Raw genomic sequence first — 24,805 nt, 5'->3', positions numbered from 1 at the left:
AGATGGCAGGATACACTCCGAAGTCACCCCAAAAGCTTCCTCAATTTTAAATGTTGTCATGGGTAAGGGTTACATTTGATGACATTACCTCACTTCCTCCCAATCTCGTGCAGTACGTGGGTTTCTACATGTAAACATGGACTTATGTGAGAGAGGAATGGTGAACAGTGTTGCCACAGTCTGTGTATACTTGCACCACAGCAGCCCATGAAAGTGTTGCTTCGTGTGCAGGCCAGGTTATTGCCCCCAGTCTGGGTAGCTACGCCCTCTGACTGTGGGCGGTGAAGGATACAGGGCAGCTGACTGCAAATGGCAGCCAGGAGAAAAAGGCATTGCGGCGGACAGCACGCACTGCAGCCGGAGGCTAAGCAGCTCCCCTGAGGTAATGTGAACAGCGGCACTGTCAGGCAAGGCACTGCCAACAGCAGGCTAAAGGGCTGCTTGTGCGCGGGCTGCACATAGGTGGGCAGTAACCATGACTGATAAGTGCACCCTATGCCTTGTAGAGCAAGCTTGAATACATGGCTAGTGAACTCTGCCTGTTCAGTTATTACCCATGTGTCCTCTTCCGAGCGCCTGGCTGTGCAGCTCCAGTGTTCAGACTGCCAGCAATTTTCAGAGTTGCCAATATGTTGTGCTGAAACGGGGGAGCATCACAAATGGCATCTCCATTTGAAATCGTAACTTGGCAACATTCGCCTTTAAATTGTTGGGAATTTGGATAGTAATGATACTTATGAATCGTAAGAATTCGGCTGGGGAGCTCGGAGTGTCAGATGGTCGATTGGTGGCACTGATAGAGCGCTGGCTCACCTGCCCGAGATTTTACCATACTCACCTGGGCCCATAAAACATACACACTTTGAACTGGTAAGCCTACACTAGATCAGGATTTTATTTAACCTTATTAAGACCGATACCTTTGACTTACCAATCCTAGTCACCGGTACCTAGAGTCCTAGGGGATCAAGGGAGTTAGCAAGAAAATAGGCAGTTAATAAACATTTGCACTCATAAATAATCACAGACTCTGGAAAGATTTAAACGCTTTATCTATGTAAATTCTTAAATGTCAGAGTCCATATTATTTGATTAAAGCACATTCAATTAGAAAGAATATAATCAAAGCAAGCTGAGGCAAAAATATTATGAAACTTTCTGTAAGCATTGAAACATAGGAAGGGTAAGAAGGAAAAAAGCACAATGACATACCCACATGTACCTTATATTTACCTAGAATGGTGTGAAGACCAACCCTGGCCACTGGCTGCGATAAAGGACAGGACCCCCGATAGTTCAGGTGCCAACAGAATAGAACAGGTGCAGACCAGAATCAGGATAAGTACAGACCAAATTGGATCAGGACAGGACCACCACAGATCAGGACCTGCACCCACAGCTAAAGTGCAACGTCAGTGTCACACCCCTCTCTGCAGCTAACAGTCGGACCCCGATTGGGTTATCGAACCTTCTCCCACAGAAACCCGATTGAGTTATCTAACTCCTTCCCAGAACCCCGATTGCGTTATCGATTCTTCTGACAGAGTGCTCCGCCAGCACCTCTGCTCCCGAATCTTCTGACAGAGTACTCTGCCAGCACCTCTGTTCTCGAATCACCTATTGAGTGCAGCGGGTCAGTGACAGGTCAGCTATTCAGACAAGTTGGACAATCTAACTAGCTAAGTCTACCTTAGTTATACCATTTTCCAGGGCCGTGTACCACCCCCCAATGTTGCAAATGTGTGCATTCCCTCAATTTGATCAGTCAAAGGACGGGGACAGGCCATCACACCATACCAGAATGAAGTCATTTCATTCAACTATTAAAATGTACGTTCCCTCCCATAATTGTATTTTCCCATGCACTTTTATTCCACCCGGCAGTAAATGTATCAATAGGAATTACAATGCAATATAACAATTTGTTCACTTCCTTCCGAAGGGTCAAAAGGTAAAGTTCCCATGGCATCTTGTAGCAAGTCAGGAGTTGGCCCGTGTTCAATGCCATGGCTTGTGGACTCTTGAGAAAGTAGAGCATGCGCAGCTGCGGGACCCAAGATGGAGCAACATTGTACTTGATTGGTCCAAACATGAGCTAATAGCAAAGTCAAAGAAGAACAGTTTTAGAACAAAGAATAAATGAATGCACTGTATACCACTTATCTGTACTCTATTCCCATTACTTTATTTTAACTACAGCATTAGGATTTAGGTAGAAAGAACAATTTAGTAAAAGCAGCAATGCAAGTGTTAGCGCATGAGAACATAGAGCAGCCATCTTTAGCTCTAGTGGGCAGAAGCAAAAGATTTCCCACCAAGCTTAAGAATATCATGTCACATGAGTATGACAGACGCATGCGCAGAAAAGTTCCCGCATTGCGGTGGCCATTTTGGGTTACTCGAATTACGGTTAGTAAGAAGCCAATTTTAAAGCTTCCCCATCTTACTAGAAGTGTCGTGTTTTGCATTGTTAATAAGATGAAACATGTTTATGAGTGTATTACAGTTTATTTCGAGAGGGCTGATTACAAGCAAGTCTCTTTCCGGGTGAAATCTTGCTCCATCAATCCCCTCTTTGATGATATTTTATATCATCACAAATTACAGAAACAGATGCCAACTTTTCAACATTTACCTATTTCTCTTTCTTCAAACACTCTTTTAGGTTTTTCACCATTATTCATGTGGAAGTTTTCCATCCTTTTATACAAATACGCATTTAATTCTTCATGCTCGATTTCACTGAAGGTTCTTTTCTTTCCTTTCTGATTTACTTTATATGTTTTTTTATGTTTGCAATATTTTCAACAAATTATTATCCCTAAAATCAATAGTGCTACTCCCATCATTGGCATCAGTATTTTATCTACAAAACTCTTTCTTACATTAGTGAACCAACCACCTATTGAGGAGGGACCACTAATTAGTCTCTTCCATGCACTGTCAACCTCCAGTGGTTTTAATTATTCTCTCAAATTCGTAATATTTCTCACGTACCTTTTAATTTCTACACTTTCGTCTGTAATGTAAGTGCAACAATGTTGCGTCTTCAACATTCTACAGACCCTGCCCTCTTTTGCCAATAATATGTCAAGAGCAAGTCAACTTTGTAAAACCATTGATCTTACTGCAACTAGTTCGGTATTGATCATTAGAAATCCACTAGCAGTGTCAGTAGATAAGCGATCCACCACTGTTGACAATTTGCAAATTCTTTGAGTGTTTAGAACTACTCCCACTGAAGGTATTATTGCTCTAAATATGTCACATACAACTTCAGCAAATGACGCTTTTTACTACAAGTTAATCCATTAGTCTTTTCATTACTTCCAGTGATTGTCTCTACATGGTATACCTTTGGGAATACTATTCCAAAATAGCAACTCCCGTACCAATGATCAGGCAATTTAAAATAGGTCTTGTTCCCACAAATGTAATAAATTCCAGGATAAACTGGTTCAGTTCTATCTTTGATACCCCAACCCCCAATAACTTTGAAATGATGTTCACATTCACTGAAACCAATGAATATATTATTATACGAGTCTGTTTTCTCCCTATGGAAACAGTTTCCCTTTCTTTTTGAAATCCAGCAACATAGCAGCTTGAGTCTTGCCATTAGAGGTAAACTCTTTATTTTCAGCCCATTTAGGAATTTTTCGTTTATGATCAGATGCTTTCTTATGGAAATCCTGTCTCCTTCTCTGGACTGAATCTTAAAACATATTTTCTTTCTCTTGTAATATGCATGTTAGATTACTTTTGTGAGCCTTAGCTATATCTATTGACCCTACTGTTAGAAAATAATCACCCATAAAGTGAGTAGAGTCTCTAGTACTAGAAATACAATTTAAATTTCTTCATAAAGGAACTTCAGAAAAGATTACATCAAAATTAGAATAATAATATTGCAGTTTTCCAGGTCTATAAAACAGACTAGCTAAAATGCTACATGAAATACCATAGGTCAGTGGTAAGTGATGGTAAGTGACCCCTTCAGCTACTGATGTGGGCAACTTCTTGCACACGTAGCAATCACTGATTTCCATAGCTTCTACATAATGTACTAACAGATTAGCAAATACATTTAAATGAGTTCTATTTCTAGCTCTTCTATAATGTAAATCTCCCTCATCTGGTGCTTCTATACCTACTCCAGGTTGCTTAAGACTAACTGCTCTCTCATGTGTATATGTATCTATTGTCTTAGGTAAATTTTCTTGCTCAGGTATTAGGTGTTATTCTGCAATCCTTTGCTCATTAGGTAAGATATAGATAATATCAACCCAAACCATACTATAACTACTATTACTATACAACATGTGCATATTCTACAACATGTCTTTAGACAACTTCTTCTCGGACTTCTGTTAACATTATAATCAGCCATTTCTGACTAAGCAGACTTTATCCCCTCTTTGTAACTTTTCACAGACTTTTAAACTGTGATTCTTTTCTCAAGTTGGTCTCGCTTCTTCGTCAGTCTGATCAACAATCAGTGTTCCATCACTCAATTTTAGATTTTCAAAATCTTCAAGTATGACATACTTCCACTCAGGTCCTTTGAACTTGTTATTTAGTCTTTTCAAATGTGGACTTCTCCTTCTTGGTTGCTCTGTGGACGGTACAGCTTGGCTTGATATTTCGTTTACTTGTTCTGGTTCTTCATTTATTGTTTTAAGGTGAACTTTCAGTCTTTTGACAAACCCAGGCCTCTTATCTCCTTTTCTGAGTCTTTTAGCTGGCACTGTGCTTTGACTTTCTTCAGGTGCTCTTTTATTTTCATTCAGTTGTGACACTACTTGTTCTCTGTCAACTTCTGTATTCCTTTCTATCTGACTTGGTCCTGGTCTTATTTTTGTTTCTTCCGCCTGGCTACTAAATTGGCCTTGTTCAGGAGTTTGCTGTATTTGACTTTGACCTTGCTCGCCTTCTTCTTCCTGAACACACTTTTCTACACCTATCTGGTCCTGCTCACGTCTTTGGATTTCTTGATTGTCTTCTGCCTGAGCTTTCGCCCTAATACCTATCTTTCCCTCCTCAGACTCAGGAGTTCTGGCTGGAGTTTCAAATGTCTGAGTACATTGATCTTTCCTTATCCTGTCCTCCTCAGTATTACTTTTGACTTGGATTTCTGTAATCTGAGTACATTTTTCTATTCCTGACTCGTCTTCACTATCACTCTGTCTATCTAGATAGGTTTGACTTCTGGTCTGCAGGTATGTTGAGTACTGGAATCCATTCATCCCGACTGGTGCTCTATTGTTCCTCATCAACTATTTCGGGATCAACGTCTTGAGACCTCTCAGCTGCACAACCTTCAGCTCCTACATCATCAGGTTCAGTCAACCTCTTAGTATGACTCGCGTGGATCCAGTTTGGAATTCCCCTGCACTTTACAGCTGTGGTAGTAACCAATATCACTTGATGTGGCTCTCCCTACCTTGGTGCCAGGCAAGATTCTCGAGTATGTTCTTTTATCACAACCCAGTCACCTGGATTCAGGTCATGTGTTGGAGTAGATTGTCTGGCGACAGCGTCTTCTCCAACCTGGTGAGAGGTAGAACGCACTTGGTCAGCCAGTTGTTTGCAGTACTCGAGCACTAAATCATCAGATGTATTTATGAGCTTGTGTCCTGGTACCAATGGCTACCTCACTGCTCTTCCCATGAGTATTTCATGGAGACTCAAGCCTGTGTTTCTGTCTGGAATGCTTCTAACTCCCATCAGAACAAGAGGTAAAGCATCAGGCCACTCCAATCAGGTAGAATCATACATCTTTCCCAATCGTGACTTGATTGTACCATTTAGTTGTTCTACCACTCCATAAGCCTCTGGGCGGTATGCACAGTGCAACTTTTGCTCAATTTGAAATGCTTCACAGACAAATTATTTCATTATTAAAATGAGCCCCTCGGTCTGATTCAATCGTTACTGGAAAACCGAAACGTGGTATGAGTTCCCTCAGTAGTAATTTAGCTACAGTGATGCTATCATTTCTGTGGGTAGGGTAGGCTTCCACCCATTTTGAAAACAGGCAGACAATGACGAGAACATACTTCAGTCCTCGGCAAGTGGGTAATTGGATGAAATCAATCTGGAGTCATATGAAGGGACCTTCAGCCTTTCCAATCTTTCCTGGCAACACTACAGTTCTCTTACCAGGATTAATTCGTTGGCATGTTATACACCTCTGGCAAAGACTCTCTGCTACATTCCTGAATCTCGCATTGAACCAACTCTGTCTGAACTGCCTAAATATCGCATCTCTACCTATGTGTGAACTTCCATGATACATCCTAGCCATAGGAGCAAGCATACAATCTGGTAACACAGGTCTCCCATCAAGGTAAACAATAACACCATCCTCAGACCTTCTTCGACATCCTATTTTCTCCCACTCTTCCTTTTCCTTCATTTCTGCCTCATTTTGTAAATCTCTCACTTCTTCCCATGTTTTCACTCTTTCAAGAAACATAAGTTGGCAGCTGTTTCCATGTGCATCAATTTTCCTATTTATTGCCATCCTATGTTTGGCACAATGCTGGGCTAGTAGGTCAGCATATCGGTTACCTGCTGTCACTCGGTCTTTTCCTGATTGGTGAACAGCACACTTGACCACAGCCACTTCTTTCGGTAATTGAATTGATTCCACCAAGTCTTTTACTTAATGTCCAGTCTTAATAGGAGTACCCGAAGAAGTCAGAAACTCCCTTTGCGTCCATAGTTGGCCAATGTCATACACAACCCCTTAACCATACTGACTGTCAGTGTATATGGTTACTTTAAAATGTTTCCCAAATTTGCAGGCTCATGTTAATGCAACTAATTCGACTACTTGTGCAGACTTGACTTCAGGTAAATAGGATTCTTCCACTGGACCCCACAAAGTACACACAGCATAAGCAGCACTTAATTCTCCTTCCTCGTGTCTCATGCATGAGCCATCCATAAATAGCTCATATTCAAATGTCAAAATATGGCTCTTTTTTATGTCTGGTCGGGGCTTTGTACTGTATTCTGTGAGGTTGATGCAATCATGCTTGACTTCCCCTTTCACTTCTGCGATGTGTGAATCAGGTAACAGTGTAGCTGGATTTAAGACAGTGCATCTGGCAATGGTCACATTCCCTGCACCTAGAAGAATTTGCTCATACTTAGTCAGCCGACTCGGTGTTAAATACTAACAAATACTGAGTACGTGTTCTGGTTAACAGAATCACCTACTGAATGTGGAACATGCACGGTTACAGGGTGTCCCATAACAACGGATTCACTTTGCTCAAGACTCATGCAGGTTGCAGCTACTGCTTTCAGACATCCTGGCAATGCAGATGCCATTGGATCTAGTGTGGATGAAAAATATGCAACAGGACATCTCATTAAACCATAAATTTAGGTCAGAACAGACAATGCACAATTGTCGCGTTCATCACAAAACAATGCAAATTCCTTTGAATAATCAGGCATCCCTAAGTCTGAAGCTGAGCAGAGACAGTCTTGCAGCTTTAAGAAGGCAGTCATGCTTTCGACATCCCACTCTACTGGATCTTTTGCTCTTTTTGTTGTCATTTGTATCAGAGGTTTAGCTAGGACTGCAAATCCCACAGTCAACTGCCTGCAGTAACCTACAACCCCAAGAAACATTCTGATTTCTTTCTGCATTTGAGGTAGATTCATGTTTCTGAATATTTTGATTCTTTCAGAGGTAACTCTTCTGACACCTCTTTCTATCCGGTGCCCCAGAAACTTTACCGATGTGGTGCAGAATTGCAACTTCTCAGGTGGCACTTTATGCCCTCCTTCTGCCAAATGATTTAGCAATGCAATGGTCTCAACAACACAGTCATTTTGAGTCTTAGACGCCACCAACAGGTCGTCTATAGATTGCACCAGGACAGACTGTCCGGGCAAAACCAGAGATTCAAGACATTTTTTCAATATCTGATTGAAAATCGATGGACTCTCTGTGTACCCCTGAGGGACAAGGTTCCAAACGTAGACGTGGTTGTCTATTTTGAACAAGAAAAGATATTTGCTATCTGGATGTAATGGTATGGAGAAAAATGCATGGCACAAATCAATTACCGTGAACCATTCAGCTCCCCACGGTATCTGGTTCAGAATCACTGCATGATTTGGCACAACCGGACAACATGGGACAACAATTTTATTAACTTTGCGGAGGTCTTGTACGACCCTATATTTCCCGCTCGGTTTCTTTATGCCAAATATTGGTGAATTGCATGGACTGCTCATTATTTCCTGTAAAATGCCTAGCTCAACCAAACGCTTTATTTCTGTTGCAACACGTGCTTTTATTTCTGGGCTCATTTTGTATTGTCAAATGTTTGGGTAAATTGCACCTTCTTTTACGGTCACTTTTACTGGGTCAACATTTGCAATTAATCCTACATCTTTTCCAATGAAATCTCACACTTCAGGATTCACCGTATGCTGTAATTCTTTTGGGAGGTCTTCCACTAGCATCTTTTTATTTTCAGTTTCTTGCTTGGCTAACATTAATTGGGGTGCAAAAGATTGTGCAATCCATTTTGCACAGTAAGTCCCTACCTAATAGGTTTACTGGACTGGAGTCGCACACCACACTTTTGTGCATTTCTTTAAAATTACCTATTCTGATTTCCATAGGTTCTGTAACAGGGGTACTAATTTGTTTATTAGAAACGCCCACTACTTGGATCGCTTCTCCCGAGAGAGGTAGGTTTGGAAAGTCTGCTGTTCCTACAGTAGAACGGGTAGCTCCAGTATTCAACAAAAAGGTGACATCATTTCCCTCAACTTTTCCCTCAATGTATGGACCTGACTGATCTACCAGCAAGAATGTGCCAAGCACGCACACCTCGTCCTCTCCTCTCAGGCACTGTCAGTAACTATCTTCCTCGATAAATGCGTCACTCAAAAGAAATTGTGATGTTACTGCATCTCTCCTTAAGCTTCCCTCCCAATTTGTGGTATCCACTTTGTAATTTGCTTGGCTCCCAAAATCTGGCATAGGTGCAAGTGGTAACTGGTTCTGTTTTACCTGTTGCTGTGGCTTCCTTGACACCTCATTTTATGGCTGCGGTTTCAAAATTATCGTTTTGCACATTGTTGCTCAATACAGCTTTACACTCGTTTCTCCAATGCCCCATTTTTCCGACCCCAGACTAGGACATTTTTTCTTGCCCTCCTCCCTGTTCATTCTACCTCTTGATTTACCCTCATTCCCATCTTCTTGATTCTGATTATTTTTTAATTGATTTAACTGGAGTTCCTGCTGCTCTGCTAATTTTACCTGTGCCCATATTAACTTTTCTTCTAAATTCTTTTGTTTATTGTCAATTTTATCCCCAGAATATTTTGCCTACTTGAGTGTCTCATCTACCAGCTTGGCCTGCCAGCAGATTTTATGACCTTTAATCATTTGTGAAATTTCTGGCTTTAACCCTGACACAAATTGATAAAATAAATGTGTCATGTCTTTCGTATCAATGCTTTCTAAACCACTGTACTGCTTGAATACATGTAAAAGGAGTTCGTAAATGCATCTTTATTTTGGGTAGTTCTGTCTATTCTAGTCCTATCCATTTCTTTTGGGGGCACTTTCCCTTTCAGGAGGTTATGACTTGATGATACTTTTTCATCATGTCATCTGCTGGTGCTCCTGTATTTCGGTCTCTTGGGTACTCATCATTAGGTCAATCAATAGTGATTTTACATACTGTCTAAATCTTTTAACAGTACTTTTGAAAATTTTACAAATCTTTCGACTTGTCTGTACCACTTTACAGGTTTCTTTTTGAGTTTTTCGGAAATCATTTGTAAATGATAAAATATCCTCTCGGGACCATGGGACTTGCACATAACCTCCTCCTGGCACTTCTCTCATCGGGCACAACTTTTTCACCTTTTCTGGTTCCTTTAATACATATTACTTTGCAGTATTTTTCGCTTGGGCCTCCTCCTTTTTCTTTGCCTATCTGGCTTTCCATTTGTCTAAATTAATTTACGTCCTGACACATTCATGTTTTCTAAATCTTTGTCAGAAAATTCAGCTCGGTAAGGTTTCAGTAAAACTTTAGATTTTCCAATATCAATTCCCATTTCAGAAGCCAAACTCATTAACTTTTCATGAAATGTTTTAGTATTTCGAGGGATACTTCAACATATAAACAACAATTCGTCCTCACTGAGGTTGTTTAACCTTTCCAATCCCACATTTCCAGCCATCATTTCTTCTAGTTCAACTCTTAAATTCCAAATATCCAATACCTTCGGCTGAGATTTCGGCTTTTCTATTTCTCTGGACCATCTTTCTATTTCTTCTGGGGATACTACACTAGTGCTTCTTGTACCTGAGGATGTTTCCATCCGGACCTCTCTAGAACTTCGAGGAATGTTTTTCCTGAACGAATCACCCACCGGTTCCCTTATAGGTAAATCCATCAGGGAAATCACTGACTCGCATTCACTTGCTTGATCAACTATCAAGGGTTCTTTTCTAGATTGCACTACAGGTGTAGTCCGAACGAGAGGTGTAGGACAGGACTGTTTCTCTCCACATAATGGAACACTAGGAACTATGGTTACCGGGATGGTAAATGCTTCAGAAATAATATTGAGCTGTGACATTTTCTGAATAAATTCACTTCTCTGTTTATTTATGGCTTCTCGTTCCCTCTCCTGTAGCACTTTTTCTAACGAAGTTTCATGCACTACTTGCGGAACCAAAAGTGGTTTTAAGAACTGGGCGCTAGGGTTCACTCTATTTGCTTCCTCATGATTAGGTGGCGGACTTTTCATTAACAAATCTTCCAAGTAGTCATCATCCGATTCACCACTTGTCATTACATTTCTCGTTTTCTCTGTGTACTTGCTTCCTGACGGTTCCTTCTGTCAGTACAGGATATATCCTTATACTAACATAGACTGTCTCCAATTCTTCATTTGTTTAACTCTTGTCTCTTTTGGAAATCTGGGATAAAATGTACTCCAATTTCCGTTGCTTCTGGGTCGATCTCGTTCAAAAGCCTCACTTTCCCATTCTTCTAATATTTCGTACTGAGTTAATCTAGGTCTGGGATTTAATTCTTTCATGCGTTTTCTCAAATTGTACAAAATTCTACCATTAAAAGTCCCATGTTCTGGAAATGCCAAAACACCATCATCTTTTGTGTACTCTGTCCAATTATCTAACCACACACAGGTGTGATAGCCCCTTTCTACCATCATGTAATGCAGGCGTATTTGGTGGAGGAATAATAATTCATTCTCTAGTTTTAATCGTTCTATCCTTCTTAAGGAAATTTTTAATTGTCTTAAATAGCAAAATTTTTCTCTCTCCTCCGTACATGATATCATGTCTTCCTCTTATGTATTGGCTTGCGCAAAACCTAAGTACCTCCATCGGGTCCATTTCCTATAACTGTTGGATCTAAATGCCACATATACTTTGCAAACTTAAATTTAGTATGCAGCTACACTCAATTGTTTACTAAATGCTTTACAAATACCAGCCTGTTTCTTATTTTCGAGAACCAATCAATGATTTGAATTCAAATAACTTTCGACCGAATGATTGCACAGCTTTTCGCGTGAGACAACTTCTCACGCTCCTGCACTCACCCCTCCTTTACAATTATTACCTCAGCTACACACCCGCTGTCTCAACCAATACCAGCGCGGCTCTTGGTGACGTCAGCGCAGGTCCGCAACGGACTCCCTCCTTTGCAAGGTAATACGAGAACTTATTTCTTTTCACTTTTAAATGCAATATTCATTATTTAACAATGTAAAAACATTTGTCACTGTGCCTAAGTGACTACATTTAAATAAAATAATCATTTCTCTCACTGTGAGTAAATCCCTTCCGCTTACTCTTCATACACTGCAAGTAGATCCCTTCCGCCTACTCTTCATACAATGGTTAGAGAACCTGTTACTCCCTCAGGCTTACCCTTTCTAGGTGATATAAGGCCAAAGTTTCACCAACGAACTCCTTTGCTATCATTTATTCACACATTTATACAGAAAATTCCCTAATCAGTGCTTCCAGTTTTACCTAACCATGCACTTACTTCATTAGGCAAGTGACCTCACTGCAAAGTGGCTTCCATTTACTACCCGCTATTCTGCCCCCGGGGATTCCAAAACAAACATAGAACAATACAATTGGGTTTTGGTTAATACATGAAATCAAATACAATCAATTTATCAATACACAACTAACTATCTATCTTAACTAAACCCTAACCATCTAACTGCTACCAAAAGAATACTGATAGAGCGCAGGCTCACCTGCCCGAGATTTTACCATACTCACCTGGGCCCATAAAACATACACACTTTGAACAGGTAAGCCTACGCTAGATAGGAATTTTATTTAACCTTTTTAGGACCTATACCTTTGACTTACCAATCCTAGTCAATGGTACCTAGAGTACTAAGGGATCAAGTGAGCTAGCAAGAAATTAGGCAGTAAATAAACATTTGCACTCATAAATAATCACAGACTCTGCAAAGATTTAAACACTTTACCTATGTAAATTCTTAAATGTCAGAGTCCATATTATTTGATTAAAGCGCATTCAATTAGAAAGAATATAATCAAAGCAAGCCGATGCAAACATATTATGAGACTTTCTTTAAGCATTGAAACATAGGAAGGGTAAGAAAAGGAAAAAAGCACAATGACATACCTACATGCATTTTATATTTACCTAGAATGGTGTGAAGACCAACCCTGGCCAAGGGCAGGGGTAAAGGACAGGACCCCCGATAGTTCAGGTGCCAACAGGATAGAACAGGTGCAGACCAGAATCAGCATAAGTACGGACCAAATTGGATCAGGACAGGACTACCTCAGGTCAGGACTGTCACCGCCAGCTAAAGTGCAACGCCAGCGTCACACCCCTTTTTGCAGCTAACAGTCAGACCCTGATTGGGTTATCGAACCTTCTCCCACAGAACCCCGATTGGGTTATCGATTCTTCTGACAGAGTGTTCCGCCAGCACCTCTGCTCCCAAATCTTCTGACAGAGTGCTCCTCCAGCTCTGTTCTCGATCACCTATTGAGTGCATTGGGTCAGTGACAGGTCAGCTATTCGGACAAGTCGGATAATCCACTTAGCTAAGCCTACCTTAGTTATACCATTTTACAGGGCAGTGTAACACCCCCCAATGTTGCAAATGTGTGTATTCTCTCAATTTGATTGGTCAAAGGATGGGGAGAGGTCATCACACCATACCAGAATGAGTCACTTCATTCAAATATTAAAATTTACGTTCCCTCCCATAATTTTATTTTACCATTCACTTTTATTCCACCCGGCAATGAATGTATCAATAAGAATTACAATATAATTTAACAATTTGCTCACCTTCCTTCCAAAGGGTCAAAAGAAAAGGTTCCCATGAGCATCTTCTAGCAAGTCAGGAGTTGGCCCTTATTCAATGCCATGGCTTGTGGACTCTTGAGAACCTAGAGCATGCACAGTTGCGGAACCCAAGATGGAGCAACATTGTACTTGATTGGTCCAAACAAGAGCTGATAGCAAAGTCAAAGAAGAACAGTTTTAGAACAAAGAATAAATGAACGCACTGTATACCACTTATCTCTACTCTATTTCCATTACTTTATTTTAACCACAGCATTAGGATTTAGGCAGAAAGAAAAATTTAGTAAAAGCAGCAATGCAAGCATTAGAGCATGAGACCATAGAGCAGCCATCTTAACCTCTAGTGCGCAAAATCAAAAGATTTCCCATCAAGCATAAGAATACGTCATGTCACGTGAGTATAACAGGCGCATGCGCAGAAAAGTTTCTGCGTTGTGGCGGCCACTTTGGGTTACCTGAATTACGGTTAGTCAAAAGCCCATTGTAAAGCTTCCCCAGCTTACTAGAAGTGTTGTGTTTTGCGTTGTTAATAAGACGAAACATGTTTATTAGTGTAATACAGTTTATTTCGAGAGGGCTGATTACAAGCAAGTCTCTTTACGAGTGAAATCTTGCTTCATCAGCACCCAGGATGCCGGAGCCAGCGCTGGGAGTATGGCGGGCCGAGTTAGCATGATACGCCATGGCCAGCAACTGCGACAATGGTGGTGCTATGAGGCAGCGGTGGATGTCCGGGAGTAGCTCTGGAAGTGGCGGCTACAAACACAACAGGTTCCAGACAGGAAGCATCGGTCCTGGGTAGAGAGCGGTGGAGCAAGGCATCGGGTGAGGGCAGGAAGCTGGAAGATGTGCCAGCGGCAGCACTATGCAAACTTCCTCTGGGAATGTGAGCAGCAAAGAAAACAAGTAGTTGTGAAATGCAAAGATAACAGCTAGCAGCGTAACTAAACTGTAATTGGCCGATGCTACTTCCTACAAAAACAGAAGTGACGTATCGGATTGCCAGAAAAAAATAAGCCAGATAAGAAGAGCAATGCCAGAGTTAACCAATGGCAAGCAGCAAGAGAAATTACCCTCCATATTCTGATTATCACAGGTCTTGCAACAGCACATGCGCGGTCTAAGCTCGACCGAAAAAGTAACATCGGTGATATACCAAAAACTAATAAATAATTCTGCAGACCTGATGGGATGGCTTCAGCAGACCCGGGCGGAGGATGTGGGAGACATAACCAACGAGGTGTGGGTGGATGCCTTGCAGAGCACTCGGGAAATAGCAATTCAGGCCAGATTCAGGCTTATACAACAAAAAATCCTACATCGCACGTATTACACAGGTTACTCAAATTGGGAAGGGTGGAGTCAACTCTATGTTTAAGAGGCTGTAAACAGTAGGGATCCTTTTATCACAATCTCTAGGATTGCCCAGTGATCCAAAATCACTAGAAGAGGGTGACAGATAAAAAGGCTGGGGCTCTGGGGACTAGAGTACCAATGTGTGCAAAGGGGCTAATACTGATGATATGAGGGGAAGACGAATGGTCACAACATGCCAGGATATAGTTGGCACTCACAGGTGGGGTGGCCAAGAGAATTATTGCAAGGAAATGGGGGGACCCACATCTCTGACAGTTTCAGAATGGGTAGTAGATATGGACTGGTGTCAGCAAGTAGAGGAAGTGATTTATAAGGCCAGAGGTGCCACAAAAAATGGGAATACATTTGGTCCCAATGGAAGAACTACAGAGGGCCAACACTGGGGCCAAGATGTACCTGAGAGGTTCTGCTACAGTCTAGGCTATAATAAGGATACAGATGTTATCTCACAATTGGTATGAACTGGGGGATAATAATAATAATATTAATAATCCACATTTGTAAAGCGCAAACCATAACCCGTTAGGGTCTCTAGGCACTGGGTGCCGTCGGGAAGATTAAGCAAGCTATTGCCCAGAGTCACCTAGTGCTGGGCTAATCTGACGCCGGCCCCGGGGATTGAACCCTGATCCCCAGATTCCAGAGTAAGTCATCCTGGCCGCGGCACCACACCTCTCCCCCAATGAGAAAAGGTTTAGATCCCCCTACACAACACAAGAGATTACTCCTGGGGAGGTTTACGGTATCAATGATGTGATGATGTTTGTACTGTATGATCAACAAACATATTGTAGAATGCGCATTGTTAATGTAATAAAAAATATTTAACAAAAAGAGTGAAATCATTAGGGAATTCCTCATTTGCTGCTTTTTCATGTGTCACTTTTAAGATAGGTCTATAGGATTATGACGAACAAGATTTGCTACTCGTCCATTTTAATTAAAAACCTCATCCCTAATGATGGTGATCAGACAAGTCATTTTGTCATTTCTCATTAGATTAAACAAAGTGAGCACCATTTGTCATTGTTCACCCATAAGGAAAATAGACACAAATATGCAAAGATAAATGTTCACCTATTTCAATGGAGAAGCCTCCCAAGTAAAAAACAGTCTATGACAAACCTTAAAATGATAACTGAAGGCCGCGTTCATGGATAATAAAGATCATTGGACTATCCTGCTCCCCAATTCAGAGGTAGGAAATTTGGATTGCAAAAATACGACCCAGTCAATGAAAAATAAAGATTAGCGGAAGAAGGGAAGTTCAAGAGAAAAGAAATAGGGCTGGTCCATCTCAGCCAATGAGAGGCCACGCCCTTTTTGCATCATGTCGGTAGGTCATGCCATATGTTGAGTAACACGGAAAGGCTTTCACTACTTTACCAGCCTCCACCGGGGAAACAACAATGACAGGACCCCGGAAGAGGCAAAAGATAGGTATTCAGGCAGGAGGCTGACCTGGTGCAGTAAGTAGATTTTGAAATATAATGCAGCCGATTTTTTCTTACTTCTAAATCGAATGGCAACTATTGCACTGTTTCTTTACCTCTTTATTCACACACATAAAGTGTGACAGTAGGCACCGCCTCCCCACTGGGATCTATGGTACGGTTAGTGTTCGTCACTCTTGTAGGTCCTAAGTATTAACACACCTTTTGGGGTTTACTTTTGTACCAGTTCAGACACTGCTGGGTTAAACGTTTAAGAGGAGAAATACCTACAGAGTACATTATGCCACCAGTACATTTACCCAAATTCAGGCGGAGTCCAAGTTTATAAAAATTATAATGTGCATGTTGAATGATCATTACATTCATGACCACTTATGGTTGTAGATAAAAAGTATGAGCTGAAGGTGCATGATCGATGGGGAACTTCTACCTCAGTTTTCTGCACTTTCTTGAATGCATTTGCTTCTTTATTTTCTTTTTCCCTTGCAGATAGAGAACTGATGGTGACAGATTGGTAAGTTTTAGTTTAACTGCACTTAGGAATTCCCTAGCCTGTGTTCTCACATTCATTACTCGAACTGGAAAATCCAATTAAGCTTTTAGTCCTGATGCAAGCCAGCATATTAGGATAGTATTGGCTGGAAGATGTAGACAATTTTAATTTTTTTAGCACTTTCATTATTTTATGGGAGGTGCGAGGTCATTTTTACTCACATATATCCAACAAGTCTTTTTAATACTACACCAGGAACTGCACAATAAAACAATTTGTATCCTGGAGGAAGTTTTAAATTTGTCACATTCACACACAAACATAAACCTGCTCCACTCTAATCAGGCGTCATAGTACACACAGGAGGCATTCGTCTCCCTTGGTGGGAACCCTATGTTGAAGCATGCCATCAACTAGGTCATTGGGCGAGGGTTCTTTTAAAAACCTTTTGGGTTTTCTGTAAGGGAGGTACCTTGGATAACTAGAATCGCCAGTCCATTAAAAATAAAACCCTTAGTTAATATAATAAAAAGATATTTAAAAAAAAGAGTAAAATCATTAGGAAATTCCCTCATTAACTGCTTTTTCATGTGTCATTTTTAAGATAAGTCTATAGGATTATGACGAACAAGATTCGCTACTCTTCCATTTTAATTAAAAACCTCCTCCCTAATGATGATGATTAGACAAGCCATTTTGTCATTTTGTCATTAGATTAAACAAAGTGAGCACCGTTTGTCATTGTTAACCCATAAGGAAAATAGACACAAATATGCAAAAATAAAAGTTCACCTATTTCAATGGAAAAGCATCCCCAGTAAAAAACTGCCTATGCCAATCCCAAAATGATAACTGAAGGTCTCGTTCGTGGATAAGAAAGATCATTGCACTATCCTGCTCCCCAATTCAGAGGTAGGAAATTTGTCTTGCAACAATAAGGCCCAGTCAATGAAAAATAAAGATTAGTGAAAGAAGGGAAGCTCAAGAGAAAAGAAATATGGCTGGTCCGTCTCAGTCAATGAGAGGCCACGCCCTACTCTCGTCATGTCGGTAGGTCATGCCATATGTTGAAAGGCTTTCACTACTTTAGCAGCCTCCACTGGGGACTCAGCATTGCCAGGACCCCGGAAGAGGCAAAAGATAGGTATTCAAGCAGGCGGCTGACCTAGATGCAGTTAGTAGATTGTGAAATATAATACAGCCGATTTTTACTTACTTCTAAACTGAATGGCAACTAATGCCCTGTTTCTTTACCTCTTTATTCACACACTTAGAGTGTGACAGTAGGCACCGCCTCCCCACTGGGATCCATGGTACGGATAGTGTTCGTAACTCCAGCAGGGGCTATTTTTATTGATCCCTAAAGTATTAACACGCCTTTTGGAGTTTACTTCTGTACCAGTTCAGACACTGCTAAGTAAAACATTTAAGATGAGAAATAGATACAGAGTACCTTATGCCACCAGTACGCCTACTCAAATTCAGGCGGAGCCCAAGTTTATAAAAATTATAATGTGCATCTTGAATGATCATTGCATTAATTATCACTTATGGTTGTAGATAAAAAGCACTGAGCTGAAGGTGCATGATCGATGGGGAAATGTCTACCTCAATTTTCTGCACTTTCTTGAGTCCATTTGCTCCTTTTTTTCTTTTTTCCTTACAGACAGAGAATTGATGGTGACAAATTGGTAAATTTTAGTTTCACTGCACTTAGGCACACCCTAGCGTGTGTGCTCACATTAACAACTCGATCTGGAAAATCCACTTGCGCTTTTGGTCCTGACGAAAGCCAGAATATTAGGATAGTATTGGCTGGAACATGTAGACAATTTTAATTTTTTTGCACTTTCACTAATTTATGGGAGGTGCAAGATCATTTTTACTCACATACATCCAAGTCTTTTTAATCCTACACCAGGAACTGCACAACAAATCAATTTGTATCCTGGATGAAGTTTTACATTTGTCACATTCACCACAAACATAAACCTGCTCCGCTATAATCAGGCGTCGTAGTACACACAAGAGGCATTCGTCTCCATTGGTGGGAACCCTATGATGAAGCATGCAATCAAGTAGATTGTTGGATGTGGGTTCTTTTAAAAACCTAATGGGTTTTCTGTAAGGGAGGTACCTTGGATAATTAGAATCACCATTCCATTCAAAATAAAACCCTTAGCTCATTCTCATTGTTTGATACATGAACTTTAGGGGACACAAACAAGCCATTGGACTCTCTCTCCAGTCTCTCTCTTCTGTTGGATACGTATTCAGATAAAGCCAAATGTGGAATATCCCAGAACACTGCTGTATAATTTAAACCCCTGAAACAATTGCTGGAATAACTCCAGTGATTGAGATAATGATTCAACAAGGTATACTGAGAGATCATGGGGAGTCCATGTAACTTACCCATTATAGGCTTTCAGAAGTCTAGCTGTGTGCCGCATAGTGCAGGATCTTCGCAAAATCACTAATATTGTGAATCCCTGTTCTCTTGTGGTACAGAATCCTGATGTAATATTGTTTCCAATTCCTTGTGAAGGTGAGTGGTTTCGTGTTATTGATTTGTGCCAGGCATTCTCCTCCATACCCTTGTATGAGGACAGTCAATTCCTCTTTGCTTTCAGGCTCGGGAATCATGTTTTGTAATGCTGCTGAATCCCACAGGTATATACATAGTGCCCCTCCATTTTCCCTACATGGCCGTCTCGCACGGGGCCAAAAACCCAGGTAACCCCTCTTGCAAAAGCTGGTGGTATTGAATGTCAATACCACCAGCTTTTGAAAGAGGGGTTACCTGGGTTTTTGGCCCCGTGCGAGACGGCCATGTAGGGAAACCTACCAAACCCACACATTTCTGAAAAGTAGACACCCGGGGGCTTCCAAGGAGGTATGGCTTGCGTGCATCCTCCAACGTTCCTTTACGCAGAATCCCTTGCAAACCACAATTTTTGCTGAAAAAATCAGTTTTTTCACACTTTCTTTGTGTGGGAAAGCGTGGCGTCACTGGGCTCACACAAATTTCCTCTGACCCAGCGTTCCCCTAGGTCTCCCGATAAAAATGGTACCTCACTTGCGTGGGTAGGCATAGTGGCTGCAAAGGAAACAGTCCAAATTGTACGGTGGTGAATTAAGTTTTCAATTTAAGAGCGTGTAATTCAAGGAAATTGTGAGAGACAATTTCAAGTTTGCAGGAGATTGTGGATAAAAATCAACAATAGAATTCACCAGAAAGACATGACCATATACTTCCATGGTTTAACAATAATATCTAAATTTAGTAAGTTATTTATAGCTATAATGTACACCGCAACAGAGTTACTCAAAAGTCAAAGATTCAAGCACGGCTAACTATTCCTCAAAGACACACACATACAGGTTGGATTTGGCACGAGGGCGAGTGATGGTTCAGTACATAAAATTTTATTAACAAGATATTTCAAAAAATGAAATGCTCTGTCAATAAATAAATGCATAAAAACCGAACCAGTGACTCCCAACTTGTGAGCTGTAAAGCCACGACAAGGCACCAACCGTTTTACAGGCCATTCACGCACCTTTCATACCTGATACACACCAGACCATTGACACCATCCGGAAGGAAAAGCAACACATTACAACATTCACAAAAAGGGACAAGGTACACCCTACTTCTTAAAGGGAAAACAAAAACAAATATTACTGGACAGCCATCTAAACCGCAAGCACACACACATACTAGTTGGATTTGGCACGAGGATGAGTGATGATTCAGTACATACAATTTTATTTGCAAGTAATTTCACAAAAATGAAATACACTGCGTATAATTGAAAGTATGATAAACTGAACCACTGACTCACAGCTCGTGAGCTGTAAAGCCACGTCAAGGCACCAACCTCTTTACAGGCCATTCATACACCTTTCGTACGTGTGACACATACAAAACATTCACACCGCCAGCCGCGGACCCATCACATTACAACACTCACACCAGCAGACAGCGCCATTCAAGGGCCCATCACTTTCACACGCCCACATATCTGCTACAGCAACTACACAAAATGATGGACTGCGTAGAGTGTCACTCAACTAGCAGTGTGTGTAGTGACCAAGAGAAAGTTAGTACTCACACACCGCCAGCCGAGCGCCAGACCACCCACACCACCATCCAAGCACCAGACCATGCACACCGCCAGCCAAACATCACTCAGCGCACACCGACAGCCAAGAACCACTCCACGCACACCGCCAGCCAAGAACCACTCCAAGCACACCGCAAGCCAAGCGCCACTCCACGCACACCGCAAGCCAAGCACCACTCCGTGCACAGACAGCCAAGTATCACTCCACGCACACCATCCAGCCATGCGCCACTCGACACACACCGCCAGCCAAGCAGCACTCCGTGCACAGACAGCCAAGTACCACTCCACGCACACCATCCAGCCAAGCGCCACTCCACACACACTGCCATCCAAACACCACTCCACACACACCACCAGGCAAGCACCACTGCACACGCACCACCAGCCAAGCACCAGTCCACGCAGCCCATCAGCCAACCACCAGTGCACACACACCACCAGCCAAGCACTAATCCTTGCACTCCACCAGCCAAGCACCATCCACTCACACTGCCAGCCAAGCACCTAACCATGCACTCAGCCTGCCAAACAAAAATCCACACACACCACCCGCAAAACACCAAACCATGCACTCTGCCAAGGAGGCACCAGTCCACACACACCTCCAGCCAAGCGCCAGTCCACACACACCGCCATCCAAGCACCAGCCTGCACACACCACAATCACATTTAGAATTCTTCTTTTCAAAAAAACACTAAACAAATGGAAATACCTACAAATCAGCTAACACAAATTCTAAAACTATACACATTGCACTAAAGCCAAACCTTGAAACAAACCAAAGTTTTTTACAGAATTCAGACCAGGCAATTCACTTTGCAGCTCATTAAAACTCCCAAAACTTCTTTTTCGTGTGGTATGATTTAAAACAAGCTGACAGACACAATCCAGGCTTAGAAGGACAGTCAGGTCAGTACATACGAGACTCCTTCCGCACGCCTCTGCGCCAACAGACTCTGCATCTTCTAGTCAGAAAGTCTTTTGCACTAGTGGGAGGAATGAATTCAGCAAAGTGGCGATCTTTCAATCTAGCCACATCCTCCACCACTCCAAATCTAGGAACACTTGCCTGCTCCACTAGTACAAGGCTGCCTATTACAGACTCCTGAAACTTAACAAAAGGCATCTTTGACTCAGGACAAGACTTCTTGAACACAACAAAAGCATTGAAGGATGCCAAATGGAAAAGATGAATAGCCAACTTCTTGTACCAAATGTAAGCCTTTCGAACAGCATCATAAGGTTCCAACCTCTGATCTACTCTGTCAACACCACCCATGTACTTATTGTAAGCTAAAATGCACACAGGTTTGCGCACTTCAGCAGCCTGACCCAAAACAGGCACAGGTTCAGTACTTTCATCGTGGATAGTAGTCAGCATGTACACATCTCTCTTGTCTGAAAACTTCACAGCTAAAAGCTCCCCACATCGCAATGCACTAGACTGTCCCCGCACAAGCCTTTTGCAAACAAGTTCCTTTGGGAAACCTTTCCGGTTACTGCGCATTGTGCCACAAGCAACAGTGCCCACTTTGGCCAACTCCTTGAACAACCGCACACCAGTGTAGAAGTTATCTACATACAAATGGTGGCCTTTGTTAAATAATCCTCTACCTAGTTCCCACACAATTTTCTCAGTCACTCCAAAAGTGGAAGGACAACCAGGAGGGTTAATGCTGGACTCCTTACCAGTGTACACCCTGAAATTGTAGACATATCCAGTCTCACTGTCACACAACATATACAGTTTGATTCCATAGCGTGCCCTCTTACTAGGAATGTAGTACCTAAAAACCAAGCGGCCCTTGAACAATAGCAAAGACTCATCCACTGCAATTTGTTTTCCAGGAGCAAAGATCTCAGAAAAACGATCAACAAAGTGATCAAGGACAGGCCGAATTTTAAACAGACGGTCACAATCAGGGTGATTGCGTGCTAAGGCTAAACCATTATCAACAAAATGCATCATCCGTAGAAGAAGCAAAAACCGATCACGACTTATGACTGCTGGAAATATAGCTGTTGTCATCAAGGGACTAGTGGACCAATATGAAGACATTGATGGCTTCCTTAGCAAGCCCATCAAAAACGTTATTCCCAAAAACTTCTTCATCTCTTCAACATTTGTGGGAGTCCACTGGGTAGCTCTAGAATGGGGCTTAAGACTGGCACTGTTGTCCCTCAAAAACTGTTCTGCATACAAATTGGTTTGCTCAACAATTTCTTGCAAAAACACATCGTCCATAAACAACTGAAAAAATGTATTGGCAGAAAATTCTCAGTATTCACTCTACACCCAGGAACACCAGTGAACTCTGGCAATGCCGGCTGCACCATGCCAGGGGGAACCCAGAGGCCATCCCCATCAACGGGGGGAGCAGCCACCCAGCCTGCAGACCAGAAGCCACTTGTTGCTGTACACGTACCGGAAGCCTAACAGCCACAGATACTTCTGGCTGCACATCACCAACAGAAAACATAGCATCCCCAGAAGGCTCTTGCTGCACTACACCACCGGGAAACAAAGCAGGTACAGATGCATCTTGCCGCTCTACAACAATGGGAAGCCTAACAGCCCCAGATGCCTCTTGCTGCACTTCACCAACGGGAAGCCCAGCAGCCTGAGAAGCTGCTTGCTGCACTACACCACTGGAAAAAAAATCAGGCCTTGATGCCTCTTGCCGCTCTACAACAATAGGAGGCCTAACAGCACCAGATGCCTCTTGGCGCAACACAGCAATGTGAAGCCTTTTGGGCGCAGGCTGCAGCCCACCTGCCTCATGCCGACGTAAAAAGAAAGGAAACCTTGCAGCCCTAGGAAGCAGCCCAGATGCCTCTTGGCCCACTACCGGCACACCAATGTCCTCCGCTACCATAGGCACTTCATCAGCACTAGAAGAAGATTCATCATCCGATGATGATGATTCCAGGCAAAGAGAAAACTCACTGCCTGAATCTTCTCCACCTACCTCCAGCTCCGAATCGGAGTCAGTCTCTGAACCATGGTCAGAGGAAGACTCAAAAAGCAAACCAAGAACCTGCTGAGCAGTAATCCTGTGACTAGCCATTGTCCTTACAAAGCAAGAAGACAGCACACACAAGTGAACAACAACCTACACTGTGCAAAGTAAAAAGTAAACAAGGTAAGGCTTTCACACAAAGATCAATACAATCCAAAACAATTTCACTCTTACCAAATACAGCTACACTCACCAGCACCTACTCTGCTTAGCCACAGCAAAAAGAAATGATATCCCACTAGAAAGAAAAAAAACAGATTAGAAATCAAAGTGCACATCAAACACTAATGCTGAAGAAAAAAAAAACACAGAGCCACACAAACTGCTATAAGTACAACCTCAAGACAAACATCAAGGGAAAGTAGTACAAAATACATTCACTTACCAAGCACAAGCAACTACACAAGCTGCAAAACCAGCAGTAGCAGACCCGCAACCTACAACAATCCAAACAGCAAAAGCCTAGAACAAGACAAAAATAGAGAAGATAAAAAAATTACTACCACATTTCACAAACAATATAACAATTGAATAAACCACACACAAATTTGCCCCCCAAATTCACACGGGGGCAGTAAGGACATTCATAAACCTTTCGTACGTGTGACACATACAAAACTTTCACACCACCAGCCGCGGACCCATCACATTACAACACTCACAAAAGCAGACAGCGCCATTCAAGGGCCCATCACTTTCACACACCCACATATCTGCCACAGCAACTACACAAAATGATGGACTGAGTAGAGTGTCACTCAACTAGCAGTGTGTGTAGTGACCAACAGAAAGTAGGTACTCACACACCGCCAGCCGAGCGCCAGTCCACCCACACCACCATCCAAGCAACAGACCATGCACACCGCCAGCCAAACACCACTCAGCGCACACCGACAGCCAAGAACCACTCCACACACACCGCCAGCC

The sequence above is a fragment of the Lissotriton vulgaris genome, chromosome 8 (genome assembly GCF_964263255.1).
Source record: "Lissotriton vulgaris chromosome 8, aLisVul1.2, whole genome shotgun sequence".
In the NCBI taxonomy this organism is placed as follows: Eukaryota; Metazoa; Chordata; class Amphibia; order Caudata; family Salamandridae; genus Lissotriton; species Lissotriton vulgaris.
This window is presented reverse-complemented; position numbering follows the sequence as displayed.